We start from the raw sequence: 22,797 nt of genomic DNA on the forward strand, positions 1-22,797 counted from the left end.
TTTGTCTTTTTCAATTCTAAAAAATTAAACCTCGAGAATATTATCCATTGCATGAAATATATTTAAAGAAGGCTTAATTATGGCGGGTTGTTCAGAGGAAATGGGTGCTCTGGACAGAGAGGCTCTCTAGTGAATGAGGGTGAGCCATAACTGAGTTTACTAGAGAGTTCTGTGAGGTCAGCTGCAGAGCCAGCCAGCCTCAGTATGAACCCTAACTACACCCTTCAGGAGCGTGAGACATGAAGCACCGAGCCTCACTGAGCCTCCGTTCCTTCATCTGTAACACAGGGATGATTGTCTGCATTCAACTGCTATGCAAATTTTGTGAGATGATTTATATTTGAAGGTTGGCACAATGATTGGCAAAAAAAGAAGTACTAAATAAATGTTAGTCCTTACTATTGTTATTTTTACATAAGGTAAATGTAAAGAGAAAGTCTTCACAGCCAGTGGATATTAGATCAATGTGTTGAATGAGTGACCAATGAGTGATAACATGAAAATAATTATTTCTTGACTTATTTCTGTTTTTAGTATGATTTTCCACTAATAACAAAATTGCCATTAGAATCAAGGTCACGTGATTCAATTTTTTTGCCCCGTTTCAGTCTGTATTTCTAGAATTATTTAGATAATAGTCTGGAAGATAGTAAGTTTCAAAACTGTGGCAGACTATAAATTATAATAATTTTATAAATGATCAATTCTAAATTTGCTTCATTTCTTAGGTGTACCTACAAGGCATGTGAATTACCACGCAATGTGGTAGAACATGGGCTATGGTGAGACAGTGTAAATGCACTTGACACTTAATACAGTACACGGTAATACTGAGTATTTGTTCACATGCTTTGCAAATCAATAAAGAGCCATGGGGTACCATGAAATATAAGATGTGATCTCAGATCTAAAGAGCAGTACTCCAAGTTACCAGATAAGACATTCTTATTTATTCAGTCATTTACGTATGCATTCATCCAATTAATCTTTTAGTTAATTAAAACATTTGCTGGGTGCTTGCAATGTGCCCTGCATGCTTGGCACTGGGGTGCCGTAACCACAGATGATATTCTTGCTTTCAAGGTGCTCCCAGTCTTATGGAGGGAATAGAAATGTAAATAGCTAATTAAAATGAAATGTGATAAGTATTATAAGAGTGAGATGGAAACATGAAATAGTACGTCATAAATTATGAAGACAAATTGAAAATAACTGGCAACGAATTTGGTAGGGTTCATAGACTAGAAAAAGTGGAGGCCCTAAAAGATGTTTCCGAGGCTTACCCAATACATTATTGTAAGTGACATTAAAATAATTGCATATCAGCGGGAAGCAGAAAATCTTCCTGGAGGAAATGGATCTGAAACAGAGCTTAAAGAGTAGCAGGGAAGGAAAGACCGTTTGATAATGTTAAATCAGTTGTTTTACGTCGAACTGTCCATTTTGACTATCCACCTGTGAGCTATGCATGTCCTTTACTTTGTGCCCTGAGTCATCAAATCTCTGTGGGAGGGTCTTCAGTGTTATTTGAATGAACTTTGTATTACTCATTGTCTAGAAGGCATCCCTGGGATCTGGTCCTTAATACTGGTCTTCTCTTCTCTGTTTGAACACTGGCAGGGATTGGGTCAATCACTTTCTGCCTCTTTTATGTTTATATTTAGAAAGTGTCTCTCTTCTAGGCCTACTTATTTCTCCTAGTTTTCTCTATAGTTGCATAGACTATTTGATACCCTTTTCATTATATAGTCCTTCAAAAAAAATGAAATACCACTACTGTTTTGGCAAAAGTCCTCTCTTTTGTATACCAAGCACCCACAACCTCTTTGCCTCTATCCACACGACACAGTTTCTAGGTCTTTGACCATTTGGAGAAGATAAATAAAGGTACTAGGAATATTATTTCTTCAGTAGCAGAGATGGATTTAAAACTCTTTTTTTAAAAAAATATTTTATTTATTTATTTGAGAGAGAGAAAGAGCATGAGCAAAGAGAAGGGCAGAGGGAGAGGGAGAAGCAGACTCCCCGCTGAGCAGGGAGCAGGAAGTGGGGCTCCATAGATCCCAGGACCTTGAGATCGTGACCTGAGCCAAAGGCAGGTGCTTAACTAACTGAGCCACCCAGGTGCCCCAGATTTAAGACTCTTAATAAGACCGTGGGTATCTGTCCACCTTTGCTGATGACTCTGTTTAGAATTAGAATTAATTAGAATTAGAATTAGACTTAGATGCCTGTAGAGCCACTTTGTCTCCAGCTTCTTTCTTATTCTCATTTTTCATATTCCCTGTCATAGTTCTCCATTCCGTTATTATTACTTGGCTTTTTAAGGTAAATTGCCAATCTTTTCTTATTGTGGTCATAGTATTTTACTTTTGACTGTAGTAGTTGGTTTATCAGGAAGAACGTGGCTAAAACTCAGCTGCGTCTGTATTATTACCTCTTTACACCTCTATTTCTTCTTTTGTAAAATTAGGAGTCTTGATTAGATAAATTCTCAAATCTCCCTTAGCTCTAAAATTCTGATTCCATGTGTCTGTTTCCTTACTGGAATAACTGTGGACATCAGAAGTAACTATTCTCCTTGCTGACCACCCAATGTCTTCTGATACTGTAAATAAATACAATATCAATACTATGTAACAACAATAAGGGTAAAACAACAACAGTAAAGGTAATTCCTAGCTGAAGCATTATTTTGATTTTCATTCCTGGTTGGGATTTAGTAAAGCGTATGCAATTTGTAGCAGCAGGAAAAAGCAGTGGAGCGAGGAGGAAAGCCGACATGATCTTGTGATGAGGAGCACAGAAATTGTTCTCACATGAAAGAGAAAACTAAAGACCAATAAACACCACTTCATAGAGTAATAGACACCAAAGAAAAGAAAGGAGGACCACTGGTAAATAATGGGCAGTGCTACTACTTCTTGCCATTCTTTATTCTGTTCATGGCATGAATGTAGCCCTCATAAATTACTTTCTAAAGCTGAAAGTGTTTTTCTTTAAAAAAGATTCATCATTGTGATTCTATCTACTGAAATGAATGAAATCAATTGCATACCCTGTAATAATGCTGAATAAAAATTACCTTCTTGAGACCACCACCTTTTCCAAATAGTGTCGTAATTGAAATGCTATCCTGCTACATGACAATTGAATCATGAGAAATTGAATTGAGAATTCAATTGAATTGAGAATTTAATTGAGAAATTGAACGAGAATCTTATTTTCCTTCTATTCCATATGAGACCTCAAAATCTTGCAGTGATACAATGAATAAATAAACTTAGTACCCACAGCTTCATCTTCCTTTCCTTGAGCAGGTCAAGATATCTCAATTGTGCACAACCTTGGGAGTTAAATGTAGTGATGTTATTTGGTAATTTAAAAAAAATTATCTGGTCACCTGGGTGACTCAGTCAGTTAAGTGTCTGACTTTTGATTTCAGCTCAGGGATCTCAGGGTTGTGAGATCAAGCCCCATAAGGGGTTCTGTGCTGGGCATGGAGCCTGCTTGGGATTCTCTCTCCCTCTCTCTCTCCTGCTGCTTTTCCCCTCCCCCTCCCTCTCTGAATAAAAATACATACGTATATAATCATCAATTACGTATTTCTGCTAAGAATTTTTACATAAAGACTACAAATATATACAAGATTATAAACACAAGCATATGCTGCCTAAACATGTGATACATAGATATATGTGTAAAATATATATGTCCCCATGTACCCATAATAAAAGCAACTTTATGTAATGTCCCATGCTTTTCAAGCACTTCACACAGCCATTCATTTAATCCTTAAATTTCACAAGAAGGCGCCTGGCTGGCTCTGTCAGTAGAGCACAGGACTCTTAATCTCAGGATCGTGAGTTCAAGCCCCACGATGGGCATGGAGCCTACACAAATTAAAACGAATGTTTTTAATTAGAAAAATAAATAAAATTCATAATAGGCCTATGGGATATTATAATCACTATTTTATTGATGAGAAATATGAGGCATGAAGAAGTGAAGTGACCTAGCCAAAGTCACACAGTAAAATGATGGAGGAAGCAGTTGGACTGCAGAGACATTACTGTCCTGTTGTTGCTAATCTATACGGATATGGACACATGGATTTATGGAGTAAATCTACATACTGAATATCCACCTCCTGATGACTACTATCTGCTACGAAGTTGGTACAGTAACCAAACCGAAGGTTGGCTTCGGTGTTACATTGACTCATTGGGAGTTAGATTTTGCAGGTGTAGAAAATGGTGAAGGCCGGACCAGAGGGACTTAACAGTTACACTCAGTACCTTTCAACCCAAAGCAGCAGAGTACACATTCTTTTCAGGTGCACATGGGACGATCTCCACAATAGATCACGTAATAGGTCACAGAACAGGCCTCAACAAGTACAGAAAGATTGAGATCGTACCATGCTTATTTTCAGACCACAGTGCTATGAAACTTGAAGTCAATCACAAGAAAAAATTTGGAAAAACCACAAATATGTGGAGGCTAAAGAGCATGCTACTAAAGAATGAATATGTCAACCAGGAAATTAAAGAAGTGATTTAAAAAAACGTACATGGAAGCAAATGAAAATGAAAACACAGCGGTCCAAAACCTTCGGGATGAAGCAAAGGCAGTCATAGAGAGAGAAGTATATAACAATACAGGCCTACCTCAAGAAGCAAGAACAATCTCAAATAAACAACCTTGCATCTAGAAAAAGAACAACAAGTGACACTTAAAGCCAGCAGAAGAAGGGAAATAATAAAGATTAAAGCAGAAATAAATGATATAGAAACAAAAAACCCAGATCAGATCAATGAAACCAGGAGCTCATTCTTCGAAAGAAATAAAGTTGACAAACCCTTAGCCAGACTTACCAAAAAGAAAAGAGAAAGGATCCAAATAAATAAAGTCATGAATGAGAGAGCAGAGATCACAACCAACACCACGGGAATATAAACGATGGCAAGAGAATATTATGAAAAATCATATGCTAACAAATTGGGCAATCTGAGAGAAATGGATAAATTCCTAGAAACACATAAACTACTCAGACCAAACAGGAAGAAATAGAAAACTTGAACAGATCAATAAACAGCAAAGAAATTGAATCAGTAATCAAAATTCTCCCAACAAACAAAAGTCCAGGGCCAGATGGCTTCTCAGGGGAATTCTACCAAACATTTAAAGAAGAGTTAATACTTATTCTTCTTAAATAGAAATGGAAGGGAAACTTCCAAACTCATTCTATGAGGCCAGCATTACCTTGATTCCAAAACCAGACAAAGATTTGAATAAAAAGGAGAATTACAGGCCAATATCCCTGATGAACATGGATGCAGAAACTCTCAACAAAATACTAGCAAATTGAATCCAACAGTACATTAAAAAAATCATTCATCATGATAAGTGGAATTTATTCCTGGGTGGAAAGGGTGGTTTAATATTTGCAAATCAATCAACGTGATACACCGCATTAGTAAAAGAAGAGATAAAAATCACATGCTCTTCTCAGTAAAGGCAGGAAAAGCATTTGACAAAGCACAGCATCCATTCTTCATAAAAACCTTCAACAAGGTAGGGAGAGGGAACGTACATCAACACCACAAAAGCCATATATGAAAGTCTCCCAGCTAATATCATCCTTAATGGAGAAAAATTGAGAGCTTTTTCTCTAAGGTCAAGAACAAGACGGGAATGTCCACTCCTGCCACAGTTATTTAATATATTACTGGAAGTCCTAGCTTCAACAATCAGATAACAAAAAGGAAGAAAAGGCGTCCAGATGGGCAAGGAAGAAGTCAAACTTCCCCTAGTCACAGACAGCATGATACTCTATGTAGAAAACCTGGAAGACTCCACCAAAAAACTATTCGAACTAATATATGAATTGAGCAAAGTCGCAGGATACAAAATATCACAGCACAGGAAACAATGGGTGTTGGCAAGGATGTGGAGACTCTGACTCTGTGTTGGTGGGAAGGCAAACTTTTTCCTCAAATGGTTAAAAATAGAACCCAGTACTGGGTAATGTGTGGAAGTGATGAATCACTGAATTCTGCATCTGAGACTAATATTACACTATATGTTAACTAACTGTAATTTAAAATTGTGAAACTAAATAAAAATTAAAATTAAAAAATTAAAAATGAAAATTAAATCATTTTACCTTAACTAAAACATAAATAAGTGCATCTATTTATTGGAAGAAAAAAGGAAAACAGGAAAATGGTGGAGGCAACTACTTCCCACCAAAACATAAAACTTGGAGTTGAAAACTAAAAATTAATCCTATCCTATTTTCTTCTTATATTCATTACCCCTTTGCTGTACCCTAACATGTGGACAGAAGGAAGGATTTGTTACCAAGGAGTTTTTCTAATTTAAATACTAGACACATCTAGGAGTCCAGTAGAGGATGAACTAAAACTCCTAATTCTCATGAATTATATTCAGTCTTACTTCATTTTCTTAGGAGGAGGTAGAAGATGTGAGCAGAAAGCTGGGGGAAGGGACGCCTGGGTGGCACAGCGGTTAAGCGTCTGCCTTCGGATCAGGGCGTGATCCCAGCGTTATGGGATCGAGCCCCACATCAGGGTCCTCTGCTATGAGCCTGCTTCTTCCTCTCCCACTCCCCCTGCTTGTGTTCCCTCTCTCGCTGGCTGTCTCTATCTCTGTCAAATAAATAAATAAAATCTTTAAAAAAAAAAAAAAAGCTAGGGGAAGAGTCGCATCATTCAAACCTAGATAAGGAGAGGGAGGTAAAGGAAAGTGTCCTATCCTTAGTCATTGCAAACGGAAATAGGCATCTAGATCTTTCTCTGTTAGGAATACATGCAGGTGCTCCCCAAATTCCAGTTTGTTATGCAAAAAGACTCAATAGTTTATCTGCAATTATATTATTACCTTAACTTTTCATCTCTCGGGACCCCAGAAAAGGAGTGGCTAACTGCTAATGAAAATTCAAATATCCAGAACTACCCTGGCGTGAGCCACTTCTATGCTGCTCTAGTTCAGCAGATACCAGGAATATCGCTCAGCCCAATTAAAAATATAATCGCAGGCAGTGAGGCCCAAGAATAGGATTTCTATGATAGCTCTAGGCAATTACAGTTTGCACGTTGTGCATTCCCACTTTAGTTAGATGTTGTAACCCCATTTTAGCAGCTAGGATGCAAAGTTAAGAAACTTGGGTCTACTGTGAGAGACAACAGAAGAATCTGAAGGAAATGGTCACCCTTTGCTACCTACATAGCCCAGGTGACATTGCAGAATCTCAGCCCTGCTTATCTTTTCATCCCATGCTCTTCTCCTGCTTCTTTACTCTTGTAACCACTTTCTTTCTCAATTCATCAAGTGTACCGAGCATGAATGCTTCAGAGATTTTACACATATGCCCAATGCCCAGAACACACTTCACCCTATTCCTTACCTGACCAGTGTGGGAGAATTTTGTCGAGTTAGCTAAGAAGGAATCACATTTCCCAGAACTTTCTTCCCTGCACAGTTCCAAATTAGAAGCAAACACAAGAGGGTGCCTGGATGGCTCAGTCAGGTAAGTGGCTGCCTTTAGCCCAGGTCATGACCCCAGGGTCGAGGCCTGAGTTGGGCTCCCTGCTTAGTGAGGAGTCTGCTTCTCTCTGTTCCCTCTCCCTGCTTGTTCTCTCTCTCTCTGTCAAATAAATAAATAAAATCTTAAAAAAAAAAAAAAAGAAGCAAACAGAAGAGATATTTGGCATGAGAACTGAAAGGCAAAAGAGGAGCGACAGATATATTTTCCACACTGAAACTGTTGGTGCAAGAAGATTATGTGCAGATGCTGTTGGAGTTCACTCAAGTTTTTTCTTTTTGGCTGGCTCACCTTGTTAGCCTGGGGTGGCAGTGGGGCCTAAACTCCTTCAGAAACTACCAGATCCTCCTTTGGCTTCTTCAACTCTTATACCAGGTGCATGTTCAGGTCCATGACAGGGGTTCTAGCTTTTCCTGTACGTAACTTGAACCACTGAGGTTGGTAGCTTAGGGGTGGTAAGAAGCTGATGTGAGTTCCAGTTCGTCCTCACCTGTTCCGGTTGGTGCTCACCTGCCCCAGTTCACAGCCATGTGCCCTCCCCAACTCACTACACTGCTGGCGGCAGCCTCCAGCTCCCTGTGCACAGGTGGGAGCCTCACGTTGGCTTCATCAGCTCCTACCTCACGTGGGCTCAAATCTCTGTACAAAATCCCTTATTTTTCACTCCCAGTGATTCTGTTTCTTCAACTGAATCCCGAAAGATCCAGCTTCTGTTTTTTTCCTCAGGCTTCCGCCTAAACAGCCCTCCTTGACGGGCCTTCCCAGCCAGCATTACCCAGAATGTGCCTCTCCTCAGTCCTCTCATTAGGCTCCAGCTCATCACCTTTCTTTCTCTCCAAGCACTTATCATCATTCATACCACTTTCGCTAAGCTTCCTTGCTGTTTGCCTCTCTCCCCCATGGCTCTGTAGACTCTAGAAGAGAAGTTACGGTTGTCCTCTTTTTCACGTCATCTCCAAGATCTGTGACAGTGCCTGGTATACAGAGAATGCTTAATAATTATTTTTGTACATGTGAATGAATGAGAAGTGAATGGATAGATACTTTTTAGGAAGGTAGCTCTGAGGACCATGTTAACAAAGATTCTGAGCTTGGTGACTGGATGACCAGACAGGGGACTATAGAAAGTGATAAAGGCAGGAAGGAAAAATGAAGGGGAAAGATATGAGACATGGACAAAAGATGAGAGAGAACAATTTGACTCCTCAGTGGAGAAGAGGATGGTGAAAGAGAGGGTAGAATCAGGATGAGAGAGTCCTAATTCTACTGAAGAAACAGAATCACTCAGGGTGATATATAAGGAATTTCTTAGAGATTTGTATGCACCTGAGCTGGGAGCTGATGATGCTGACGTGAGGCTCCCACCTGTGCACAGGGAGCTGGAGGCTGCCGTCAGCAGTGCAGCGAGTTGGGGAGGGCACATGGCTGTGAACTGGGGCAGGTGAGCTCTAACCGGAACAGGTGAGGATGGACTGGAACTCACATCGGCTTCTCATTCCTCGTTCTTCACGACCAGGAGGGTAGTGATGCTTTGACAGACTGAAGAATAGGCTTTAGGGAATAAGATACTGAGTTTGAGGTTATCGATTCAGATGGAAATTTCTGATAAAATGGTAAAAGTCAGGATTGGTGACACACTAACTTAAATGTATCAGACACTGGTATTATGTGAAGCCATGCCAGTAGTTAAGATTATCCAGGTAGACTGTACAAGTGAGTTAAGAAGAGGTCCAAGGAATCCTTAACTATTTACCATGTAGGAGGGTGAGTAAAACTATAAAGCTTAAGAGATCGAAAAAGATTTCCCATGCTCTGAGTAGAAGTGGAATTGTTTTAGACCGGCACCCTGAACAAATATGAAGGGCCCACAGAATCACGCACTGCAGTCCTCTGAGCCAGCAGCCTCCGAACCCGGCAAGCTGTCACCATGAGGATTGAACATCCTCTATCATCTTGCCTTTTTTCTCAGCTTTTCTCCCAAATACTCATTGTAATGTTCCAAACTCCCTTCAGTAAGATCAAACCTGAGTGGAAAAAAATTGTATTCTCTGTATCAATAGTTATCAAATGGCGACAATTTTGCCCTTGCGGGTATGTTTGGCAATGTTTGGAAACATTATTTTAAAAAGATTTATTTATTTATTTATTTATTTATTTATTTATTTATTTATTTATTTCGGGGCGGGGGGCGGGAGGAGAGGTAGAGGAAGCGAGAATCTTTAAGCCAATTCTGCACTGAGCATGGAGCCGGCCTCGGGACTCGATTCCACGACTCTGGAGTTCACAACCTAACGGAAACCAAGAGTCTGATGCTTAGCCCACTGTGCCACCCAGGCGCCTCTGCAGATATTTTTTATTGCTACTGGTATCTGGTGGGTAGAACTCTGGATACAAGGCACAGACAGCAGTCGTTGTCCCCAACAAAGGACTTGTCCATCCCCAAATGTCCATAGCACTGAGGTTGAGAATCACTGGTCTAGAGAAAGACTTTGCAAATCGCTTTTTTAAAACATGGTTTGCACACATTCCACAGCATATTAAGAGTTTGTGTATACACATGTACTTACATAGAAATAACTATGTGGTCAAACTGGTTGCTAAAAAAACCTGAATGGGTTTATTTGCTTCAGCATTCCTTAGTCTTGAATATCTTAATGAACATTTTAAATGTCTTCTGTGGTACTCTACATGACCTGTTTCCCCAACTTATTTGGCCTTAGAGCCTATTTCTGATAAAACATGTTGAGGAACTAGTGTTCTGTAAGAAAACTTTGGGGAACATTATTTTGGAGTCTGGGAGCAGAATCTGAGACTGTAAGGAATACAATCATATGAATATTACTCCCTAATATGTTTACTAAAAGATGAGTATATAGACCTGTGGTCTAGTTTTAGGTCTATTTGGTCTATTAATCCAAGGCTAAGAAGCAATTAGTCATGCAGGGCTTTAACTTGGGGTCTGGTTATTAAAAAGATTCTGATTTTGATAAATAAATACATATGAGTGTGTTAAAATTCAAAACATAATTATCTGTGCTATAAATTTTCACAGAAAATTAAAATAAGAAATAAGATAAAAAATATAAATCAGATAAAAATTCAGATTAAGTATAGTATTTATTTTAAAAAATTGAATTAAGTAAACTAATCTATTTAAGATAAAAAAGGGTTAAGATTTTTCCTAAAAAATAATAGTCAAACTATGTAGAATTTAAAAAATTACTTAAAATTACATGTCTTGTATTTACTTGGCATGTCCATAAACATATGTGAAGTTTAAAAATCACTGGACAAAATCACAGACCACATTTCAATGTATTTAGATTCACTCTGAAATCAGCAAAAAACCAGAGTATACCGTTATTGTGGTACCATGTTTTTGGTACTACTTTTTTAAAGCAAGCATCTTATGTGTGAGTGATGCAATCTCTTAGACTTTAATTTTACTTGGAAAAGTACTGTTGGGCCATTGACTGGCAGATGTCAGCAAACGTGGAGATTTTTTTTATTTGTATCGAGTTTTGATTATTCTAGAATTTTATGGTATAAATCTTAAGGAAGAAAAAAAATCTGGAAAGAATCCAGGGAGTGCAGCCAAAAGTGATGATAATATTAAATGGCCTGGAAAATAAGATATATAAAGAAGGCTAAAAAAAATTAAAAAGGTGGTTGGCTTATAAAAGAGAATCCTGAGGAATGAGTTACTAAAAATTCTATTTGAACCAAAAACAGAACATATAAAAGTGTTCTTAACTTGTACCAAGAAAAAAGGTTAAACATAAAGATGCACTGTGTTGTTATACCCTTGAATCATTTCCGAGGTTGGTGCTTTTATAGCATTTTGAGGGCAAGAGTCTAAACTCCTAAGCATGTTGAATTATATTTAGTGCTACTGGGATAAAAGAAAGTGGTATTTCTTTTTATGTCTATATAAAAATGTTATTTACGTTATCTCTATGCACACCCTTCTATGATTTTTATATATGTTTTTCTAAATGTATATTGCAAAATGTGGTTAAATGAAGAACACAAGCAGCAGTGGCAGAACGAAAGTATATCACAAGATTTTACCGGGATGGAGGAGAGCGCTCGTATGTACAAGGGCAGGGTACCATTCGTGGGGAAATACCATATTTCAGTCCCAGGAACTCAGTATTTTAGGCTCTAAAACTTTATTTTTATATAGAAGAAATAGTTATCTTTTTGACAGACTCAAATTAACCAAAATAAGAAGACTACGGATCTATTTGATAAAGGGACATGTACCTGTCACATTTACAGGAATTTTCATGTTGGCCCCATCACACATCCTCTCTCGATAACTAGGGAATGCACAGAACAAAGCTATATTGTTTGTTCAGTGAATATAAAATTATTATAAAGTGAATTAGTGTACTAAGCAGATAGGCTAGTTTATACTATGGTCACATGTTAAACCCTAAAATCTCAGTAGCTTAATTTAACAGAGGTTAATTTCTCTTGGAGATGTGGAAGTATAAACATTGACTCTCAAATACTCACTTTAAAGTGACACACACCATTCCAGCTTTCAACCAACTGGCCAGAATTAGTCACATTGCCTACTAGGAAAAGGGCTGCGAAATGTGGAAATGCATACAGATATTTGGTGAGTTATAGATGACTTTGTCCTGGTTAGTCTAATTAATTATTTAATGGCATAGGATAAAATAGGTTGCTTCAACAATCTCTATTGCATGTAACTTATCAAAGATTCAAATAGCTTAAAGAGGGGGGCTAATTCTTCCTTTTCTAAAAAGCTCTGGAATAGACATTGTTTACACTTTACTCCAAAATTCTGCTTTTTCTATGGGTTGAAATCTGACTATCCCATTTTCAATTGGCATACATTTAATATATTTACATTTTAAAACAATTTATAATAAAGTCAGCTAACTATATAGCCATTCTGGTTTTTTATGGTGAGTTAACATACCTGTGATTTTATCCATTAGATATTGATTTTATTTTTGAACTGGTTGGGAGAGTGAGGTTGCAGACAGATAAAAAATGAATTATGAATTTATTAAATATTTTCATCAAAATTTCAATTAATCAACTACTATTTTGCTAAGGAAAAGTACAGAATTTAGAATAAAATATTTACACATTTTATTGTATTTAATAACTGAGTCATTTCAATTAATAGATTAATTCAATCTTTAAAAACATTTTTTTAAAAAACCTTAAGTCTCCAAGCAAACTGGTCAAATAAATTCACTCATTTTTTTCAAGGTACAACTTATAGATTTAACTATTTTCTGAATATATATATATATATATACACACACACATATATATATATAGTTAAAGAAACCCTTGCAAAATTTCACAAAATATTGTCTTATAATATAAAATAATTAAAATTAACCCAAATTTTCTTCAGGAGAGAAGCCTTTAAATCCTATCATGGTCTACCCATAGAGTTGAGTGTAGTAGAGTATTTGGAAAAATGGGTTATATCTATCTGAATTGTTCAAGATACTTGTAAAACAGGACATTTAATAATAGAATATGTAACGTGATCCACTTTTATTTGGTGATCAAATAAATTAACATATAACATGTGTTAAAAGATGAATAAACAAAAAAATCTGATGAAATAGTCACCAAACTCTGTATCTTGTGGATGTAGTTTATTAACATAATTTGTAACGTTTAAACTTTATATGAGAAATACACATTACCCTTATAATCAGAAAAATTGATTAAGCTATATTTAAATAGACAACTGCATGATTATCTATTACTAGTTAATTAATTAGTCTATTACTACAAAACAAATTACCCCCAAATTTAGTAGCTTAAACAACATTTATTACCTCCCAGTTTCTATGGGTCAGGAATCTAGGAACCACTTAGCGGTTGGTTCGGGCTCAAGGTCTCTTGTGAGGTTACGACCTGTATGCTGGGACTGCAGTCTCCTCTAAAGGTTTCATTTGGAGATCTACTTTCAAGGTCACTCATGTGATTGTTGGCGAGCTTAATTTTACTAGCTGTTGGCCAAAGATTTTAGTTTCTTGCCTCATGGCCCTTTACAAGCTTCTACAGTATGTATACATAATAGCAACTGACTTTTTCCAGAGCAAGTCATCCTAGAGAGAGGGCACACCCAAGCAGGAGCTGGAGCCTTTTATAACTTAATCTTGGAAGTGACATACCATCATTTCTGCTGTAGGCTATTGGTAATAATAATTATTATGGAATGTATTAAGCTAGATGGTCAGGGAGGGGATACACAAGGGTGTAAATAACAGGAGACAGGTATCATTGGGTGCCATCCTAGAGACTGCCTACCACCTCTTTGTCCAGTGTTATCTCCAGAATACTTACCAATTTCTTATCATCTGAATGTACATTGGTTTATTTGTACTGTGTCCCCTTACTGGAATATGGATGACATAAGAGTAGGAACTTTATCTATTTTGTCTGTCACTAATGTCTAGAATAATACCTGGCTCATGAGTACTCAATAAACATGGTTTGAATGATTGAATGAATGAAGGATTAGTACATCTATATAGAACATTTTGTGGGGCTAGTTAGTAGTATGAATTTTAAAATTTTTATTTGTAGAGTTCATGTTTTCATTTTTTTATTCAATTATTATTTTACTCAAAAGCATATATTTTAATAAGAGCTTACATCTAGCATAAGTTAGTTCAAAAGATTTTGTCTGTTCCTTTGAAGGAACTGAAAAAAAGAGGTGGGGGAAATCTATTCAGCTCACATCTACAAATATAAAAATAAGACAATGCATCTCCTTGATGGCTAATGATTTTGAACATTTTTTCATGTGTCTGTTAGCCATTTGTATGTCTTCATTGGAAAAGTGTCTGTTCATATCTTCTGCCCATTTTTTGATTTGATTATTTGTTTCCCATGCATTGAGTTTGAGAAGTTCAACCACATTGAGATACCACCTTACGCCAGTTAGAATGGCAAAAATGGACAAGGCAGGAAACAACAAATATGGAGAGGATGTGGAGAAAGGGGATCCCTCTTACTCTGTTGGTTGGAACGCAAGTTGGTACAGCCACTTTGGAAAACAGTGTGGAGGTCCCTTAAAAAGTTAAAAATTGAGCTACCCTATGATCTAGCCATTGCACTACTGGGTATTTACCCCAAAGATACAGATGTAGTGAAGAGAAGGGCCATATGCACCCCAATGTTCATAGCAGCATTGTCCACAATAGCTAAATCGTGGAAGGAGCCGAGATGCCCTTCAACAGATGACTGGATTAAGAAGATGTGGTCCATATATACAATGGAATATTACTCCGCCATCAAAAAGAACGATTTCACAACATTTGCAGCAACATGGACGTGACTGGAGGAGATAAAGCTAAGCAAAATAACTCAAGCAGAGAAAGACAATTATCATATGGTTTCACTCATTTATGGAACATAAAAAGTAGGAAGATCGGTAGGAGAAGAAAGGGAAGAAGAAGGGGGGCGGTAATCAGAAGGGGGAATGAAACATGAGAGACTATGGACTCTGAGAAACAGACTGAGGGCTTCAGAGGGGAGGGGGTGGGGGAACGGGATAGACTGGTGATGGGTAGTAAGGAGGGCACGTATTGCATGGTGCACTGGGTGTTATACGCAAATAATGAATCATGGAACTTTACATCAGAAACTAGGGATGTGCTGTATGGTGACTAACATAATATAATAAAAAATTATTATAAAAAAATAAGACAATGCATGTCATACTAGAAAGATATCAATAGATTATATTGTTGATAAAAAGAAGGAATACACACACATACACATGACTTCTTTATATGAAAATTTTTGGAAAAAACATATGATAAACTTGTAGTTATAGTTCAAAAGCTGTTTTTGACAGCACAGACTAAAACTGTCTTCATATTTATTGGACCATGCATTTTCTGCCAAAGAGCAATTATATTTCTTAATATCACTAAGCACATTATAATGCTGAAAAGAAATATTGGTGAAAATTCTAATTTAAATTACAGTGAAAAACTGAAAAGTCAGCATTATTAAAAAACTGCTGAAAATACAAAATCGAAGGAGGTGACTAAACACCTGGCTTAGGGGAAGAACATAATAATGGGCTAAATAAAGAAGACACTGAATGCTAAGAATTTAATTCTTCAAAGAATAGACTCTGAAATTCTTCCAAACATTTTTGAAGAAGTGAAAATAAATTTTTTGTCTATTGGGAAGAATGTGTTGTATCCAGGTCTACTAAAGAGTGAATATGCTCCAGTTGGATAAGCTGGCCTGGGTCTTTTCTATTTGGTCAGTGTCCATCCATGCTATACTGCTTCTAATGCATTTTGAGTATTATATCTGATGTTAGCTATGCTTTATATTTATTGGGGGGGTGAATTTGAGCATTCTTTGGTTTATATATTTGATTGACTCATATTTGCACTTTTTCTGGCATATTCGACTAGCCTTTATAATTAATGACTCAAGCAATATCACTATCTCTTTTCTGAAAAATTTACTTCCCTAAAAATTAGATACATTGTAATTAAGGCTTCTTTGCTTCCACATAACTCATGGCCGCATCAAGACCTGCAAGAGTCACCTGTCAAAAGATGCTTGCTAACTGCAGGAATAATTCGGTTTCTCAACCCCCCAGTGCCTCATTCTGTCTTGCTTCTATCTCCCATGTCTCTGGACAGGTTTATGATAACCTTCCTAAGTACTGATCCTACATAGCACCCACCAGTGTGGGCATAAACGAAAGCTTAGCATTCAATCCTTCTTTCCTTCAAACTTTTGTTTTCTTTCAAATCTTTTCTTAGTGTCCAACTTTCAGTCAAAAATCTATCATTCACTGAAATATCCAATTGCCTTTATGTTTTCTTCATTTTAACATTTTTGTTTCTTGAAATATGACCCAGTCTTTATCTAGCATATATTAATATGTGAAACATCATTCACTAACTACAAAAACAATCTTCAATTATCCCTTCGTGTAGAAGCAGTCTTATGCAGGTCAGTGGGATATACTGATGAGCAGACTATAATCCCTGCACTCCGGAGATCACAGACACTTTGGCAACAGAGGACAAATCATGCACTGGCTGTTCTGAAGTTTAAGTGCCACAAGTAATGCAAGAGAACAGAGACATACTTAACTCCGTCTGGTACTGTCAGAGGCCCTCCTGGATGGAGTAATATGTGATTTAAATTTTAAAAGAGGAATGAGAATTTCCCAGGTGGAAGAGGGGGTAGCACTGAGAAAAGCGTGTACAGTAGTAGCCTTCATTCAACCAATTGGACTAGCAGTCCCTCTGTGGTCCTCACGACACAGGCCCAAACTGTGGAGCCTGTGTTCCTCTCCTCCCATCAGTTGGGCTGTATGCTTACCACATGCCACATTTATTCAAAAAATTGCTATGTCAGATAAATTTATATTATAATTTTATAATTAATGAAATACTACATACACAGACAAAGCATAACAAAATGAAAGGCTTTATGTACAACCGTTAAATGTTTTGGAGAGGATGAAGGTAAGTCTCTGAATCGCTCTCAAGTAAGGAATTGATGGAAAATGGTAAAAGATATGGTGAAAAATTTTAAAGTTTTTATTATGAGGATTTTTTTACTCAGGTTACTTTTCATTCGATTCTTGTTTTATTTCAATTTTCCCAAACTGCATACGGTTACTGTAAGTCATGCAATTCCAGTCAGTGGGCCCACACTAAAGAAAACACTAACTCTACAGCTAAATATCTTGTTTTTAGAGATTTTATCTATTTATTTGAGAAAGAGAGAGAGAGAGACAGAGCAGGAGAAGGGGACAGTGTGGGGGCGGGGGGTGGGGGGAGAGGGAGAAGCAGGCTTCCCACTGAATAAGGAGCCTGACGCAGGACTCAATCCCAGGCCCTGGGATCACGACCTGAGCTGAAAGCAGATGCTTAACCGACTGAGCCACCCAGGTGACCTGAGCAACTGAATATTTTTGTTTTAACATACAGCACATTGCTTAAACATGAATGATTTTATTCTTTCCCACCTGCCAGATTTTTCAGTTAACTAACCGTTAGAATTTTTTTCATTGGAATAAGAGATTCTAAAAATCAGAAAAAGTAACGAAACTATGACCCCAAAGCCATTGCTGTAGAAAAAAAAAATGAACAATAATATTTTTCCATTCTTCTTAACAATTTATATTTTCATTAGAATGTGAAGCAGTGTTCAAGGCTAGGTTTAAAGTGAACATCTATGGGGCGCCTGGGTGGCACAGCGGTTAGGCGTTTGCCTTTGGCTCAGGGCGTGATCCCGGCATTGTGAGATCGAGCCCCACATCAGGCTCCTCCGCTATGAGCCTGCTTCTTCCTCTCCCACTCCCCCTGCTTGTGTTCCCTCTCTCGCTGGCTGTCTCTATCTCTGTCGAATAAATAAATAAAATCTTTAAAAAAAAAAATAAAGTGAACATCTATGACCATGAAGGAGAAAAAAGAATTCAAGAGAAGTTAGTTCTCTGTTTTTTTAAAAAGAAATGTCAACAACCTCTGTAGTAGTCACAAAAATTACACAAAATATGGTAGTAACAAACATTGGCCATTATGTTGTAGAGGATGCTCCCTGAAGCTCCCTGTTACGATGCTGTTGGAAGAGAGTTTTTTCTTTCACACATTCCATTTATATGCCAAACGTTGTGCAGGTGACTCAGGTTATTCAAGTAAGGCCCTTCTCAGTTTGAGGGTTTCGGGGGGGGGAGGGGTTGGGCTAGCCCGGTGATGGGTAGTAAGGAGGGCACGTATCGCATGGAGCACTGGGTGTGACACACAAACAATGAATCATGGAACACTACATCAAAAACTAGGGATGTACTGTGTGGTGACTAACATAACATCATAAAAAAAAAAAGAAAAAGAAAAAGAAAGGTCCTTCTCTTCTCGGAGGTAAGATCTGGTGGGAGGCCAAACAAAGAGAAAATGATAATTCTGTGCTATAAAGAAGTTCTACAGCTATAGGTACTGTCCCCGTGTATTAGCTTCCTATAGCTGCTGTAACAAGTTACCAGAGACTTGGTGACTCACAGCTACACAAACCTACTATCGTAGAGTCCTGCAGTTCGGAAGCCGGAAATAGGCCTCAGTGGGCTAAAGTCAGGATCCCAGAAAGGCTGCTTGTGACCATTACAGTCTCTGGGACGGAGTCCATCTCCTCGTCTCATCCAGCTTCCAGAGACTGCCTGCGTTCGTTGATGGGTTGTCCCCTCCCATCTTCGAAGCCAGTATGGCCGTGGAGCCTCTCTCACACTGCATTGGTCTCATTTGGCTTTCCTCATACATCCCTTTCTCTGACGGAGTCTCTTGGCTTCCTCCTTCCCTTGTAAGGACCCTTGAGAATACATTGGGCCACCCAGATAACCCAGCACAATCTCTCCGCCTCCTCACTTAATCGCATCTGCAAGGTGCTTTGTTCCACGGGAGGTGGCATGCTCACAGTGTCAGGGGTTAGCATGTGAACGTCATTGTGAGCTCTCTATTCTGCGTACCACTAGGTATAATAAGCATGTGGTGCTGTGGGGTCTGTTGCGGCAGAACAGTGACCATAATCAACTTCTATCCCAAGTGGAATATAGCCTCAGATATCCTCCTTTAGGAGCAAGAAATAGAAAATGTGAAATATCTTCCTTCAGGAGCAGGAAAAAGAAAATGTGAAAAACAGTTACTTGATACACACAACCAATACGCTTCTTTTTTCACTGTCTTAAAATTCTATCAATGTGGTCGTGTGAATTACGGAGCTTTTAGAAAAAATAGTCCGGAATCCGTTCCTGAATCAGACGTGAAAACTAGACTGAGTCTTAAAAGAAGAATTGGAATTTGGTAAAGAATAAGATAAGAATGTATATTGGAAGAAGAGCAAATACAAGGCAGAGAATCGCATATGTAACGAACCTCCGCCACTTTAAAGGACAAACGTAATGCATCTTAGGAAAAGAAGAAAGATGAAATTGGGAAAGCAGGCTAAATTCAAGTCATGAAAGAGGTTGTGTTGTATACTGAGCAGTTTTAGTTTGTGACGTGAACCAAGTGAAGACCATTGGCATTTTAGAATGATTGCTCTAAATCCCATGTGAAGGAAAACTGAAATTTCAACCTGAATATTCAGGAACCTTACAGGGTCAAGAAGCAGAATAGAGATGATTATATTAATAGTTCAAACCTAACTGCTAAATATTATGTTGTCCTCCAAAAACACACTCTTTCTTTGGACACCTCCATTTTTTACACCACTATTCTCTATCTTGTATCTGAAACCTGCAATTTATTTTTTTTAAATCTTTCCTCTCCCTTGACATGCACGTATATCTGATAATAACACCCTTTTATGTCTTCCTTTTAAAAACTTATAAGACATTTCCATTTCATCTTTACCAACATAATATTAGCCCAGAGCCTTAAGACCCAAATTATCTTTCCATTTAGATGCTATCCACTTGAATTGATTCTGATAAAAACCAGATTATACCCACCCAGCCCACAAACATGGTTAAATAGTTACCTTATAATTTGAAAGAAATACAGAGGTCAAATATATTCATGGATACCCCCTGTCCACCTTTTTATTTACTTACATGTTGGGATAAATCTTCAGTTTCAGAAAAAGTAGACCCCTCCCAATAAACCAAATTCACTATATTCCTACTTTTCATGGTTTTTCTTACTATCAGACTTTCTTTCATGTATTAATTTATTCATCTAGTCAACAAAGTAGTGATCTCTAATAGATAACACTCTCTGCTACAGATACAGATATTATATACTATATGATAAAGCATAATACTATATATGATATATATTTATATATATTAAATATAATTTATATATATTCCCTACTGACAAACTCCTCAATGAAGGAGGTAGAGATATCTACCTATCATTTAGAATTGAAGGAAGTGTTTTGTTCTCTTATTATTATTATTATTTTTTAATGGGAGAGTGTTAGGCATATTAACTGTTAAATGAAAGTGACTTGTAGAGATAAAGTTTGAAAGAAAAAGCTTCAACCAAAAGAGCAAGTTGGTGAGGAAATAATACACTATAGATTACAGATGATAGGTGAAGAAAGAAGAAATTTAATTTTGGATAGAATAAAGGACCCTTCTACGACTGATACCAATCAACCATTAATATGCAAATATTTATTAAGGACTTTCTATTCTCAAGGCTCAATATATGACACTATTTCTGTTCTCGTGGAACTTACAGCTCTTTATTAGATGAGGCAGATGTTAATAAAATCACAAATATGTAACATTGCAATTACAACAGAGTAAGATCTATGAAGATAAAGCACACAGTGCCATGAGAGGGCAAAGACCTATTATTGGAGACCAGGGAAGGGTTCCCTGAAAAAATGAAACTGTGATACGAAGGAATAATAACAAATAAACACATAGAGGAGGGGAAAGTGCATCTCAGACAGAGAAAGGAACATGTAAAAGGCTCAATGCTGAAGGATGAAGTTCCATTAAGCAAAGGAAAGACCATGTGATAGAACACAGAAACTAAAAATAATACAACACTATGAGGGTTTATTAAATCTTTTTGTTAAGATTTTTAAGCTTTTTGAGTAAGGATTTTGACCTAATTAGGCTTTCTCTTTGAACCGATTGCCTTAGTAGAAATGGGCAAGAGTAGATGCAGAATGACAAGTCAATAGAATTGCATTGCAATAACCCAGTTAGGAGATTCTAGTAGCTTGTTTGGGGGAGGAGAGTGCGGAGATCAGCAAAGAGGATGGGTTCTGGAGATCTGTAAGAGATAAGATCACCAGAATTGCCTGTTGATGTAGAGAATGAGAGCATGTTAAGTGTAAACAATGATTTCTAGTATTCTGTCTTGAGAAAGTGAATATATGCTAATATTATTCTGAGTTGAGTATCACTTAAAGAGAATCAGGTTTTCAGGGGGAGGGTAAGGAGTTACTATTCATTTAAAGATGAAAATTGATTTTCTCTGAATTATGAAGCATTTCTGATTCCTGGGTGAGAAGGCTGTGGCACTCAAGTGTGAGGCAACAGGAGATTGATAATGGCTTGGAACAGGGGATGTGAAATGCCTATTTTTCCGCTTCCAAGTGGAGTTTTACATTGAAACATGGTGGAAAGATTTCGCTCATAATGGTACTCAGGAATCCTGGATTTATGTAGCGATAAACATAGAGGCTTAAGACTTTTTCTACTTTTTGGGTCAACAGCATGGATTTGGAAGTGTTAGGAGAATATGAATTGTTGAAACAGCTAAAAAAATTAGGAAATTTTGGTCAAAAAGTGGAATGCTAGATTTGAACGTCCACATTGCCGTTAGCGTAATGTTAAGGTTGAAGTGTCGGCTGTAGACGCAGGGGAGCTACACCTATTTTACTGACACCGTCTCTGTCTTTTTCCATTTGTGCAATGTTAGGCAAGTCATGTGCATTCTTGGCGCTTCTGTTTCCTATTTGTCAAAAGGGGAGAATAACAACGGCCCTTTCACAGGCTAGCTTGTGTTTTAAATTAATTAATAAGTAAAATGGTTAGCGAATATCGAAAATGTAATGAATTCCCCACAAATGTTATTTTTATTAGATATAATACATAGATTTCTTTTTTATCTCCATATTTACTCTATGATATATCTTGAAGTCAGGAAACTTCTGACTAGCACTTAGCAGAAGAAAATAATACAACCAATTTTAATACATATTTCTTTTGTAAATCTTTCTCCGAGGGATAAGAAAATAGTAATACTGTACTTGTCAACAAATTAATAGCAATTTCTCAGTTGGACTAGAATTCTAATGTCTACAAATAACAAAATTATTGTTTACCTGTTAGAAGCATTTCTTTTGTAAATATTTCCATATGTATGCATTATGGTCTCATGACTCTGCTAGTTTCTTCTTATTATTGTTTTAATTATAATTGTTACTACAAGTTTGATGCCACTTGACATTTTCAGTATTAAAATTTTCTTTTAAAAGCAAGATCACAATTAAACTGGCATTAAGTAGCCTCTCCTCATATAAACATGATCCTCTGTGAATAAAAGAAATACCACTGCTGAACAGCTTACCACTTCTAAATTTCTGCTACATGTATAATCTTACATAATCATTTTAAGATAATTGTAAGCTCGGCATTAAGCTGAGGAAACCATGGCTAGAGACAGAAGACATTTATTTGACATTCTGTGGCTACTAAGTAGTGGGCTCAGCAT

This window comes from Ursus americanus, chromosome 20, assembly GCF_024610735.1.
Source record: "Ursus americanus isolate L20-20 chromosome 20, mUrsAme1.1.p, whole genome shotgun sequence".
Taxonomy (NCBI): Eukaryota; Metazoa; Chordata; class Mammalia; order Carnivora; family Ursidae; genus Ursus; species Ursus americanus.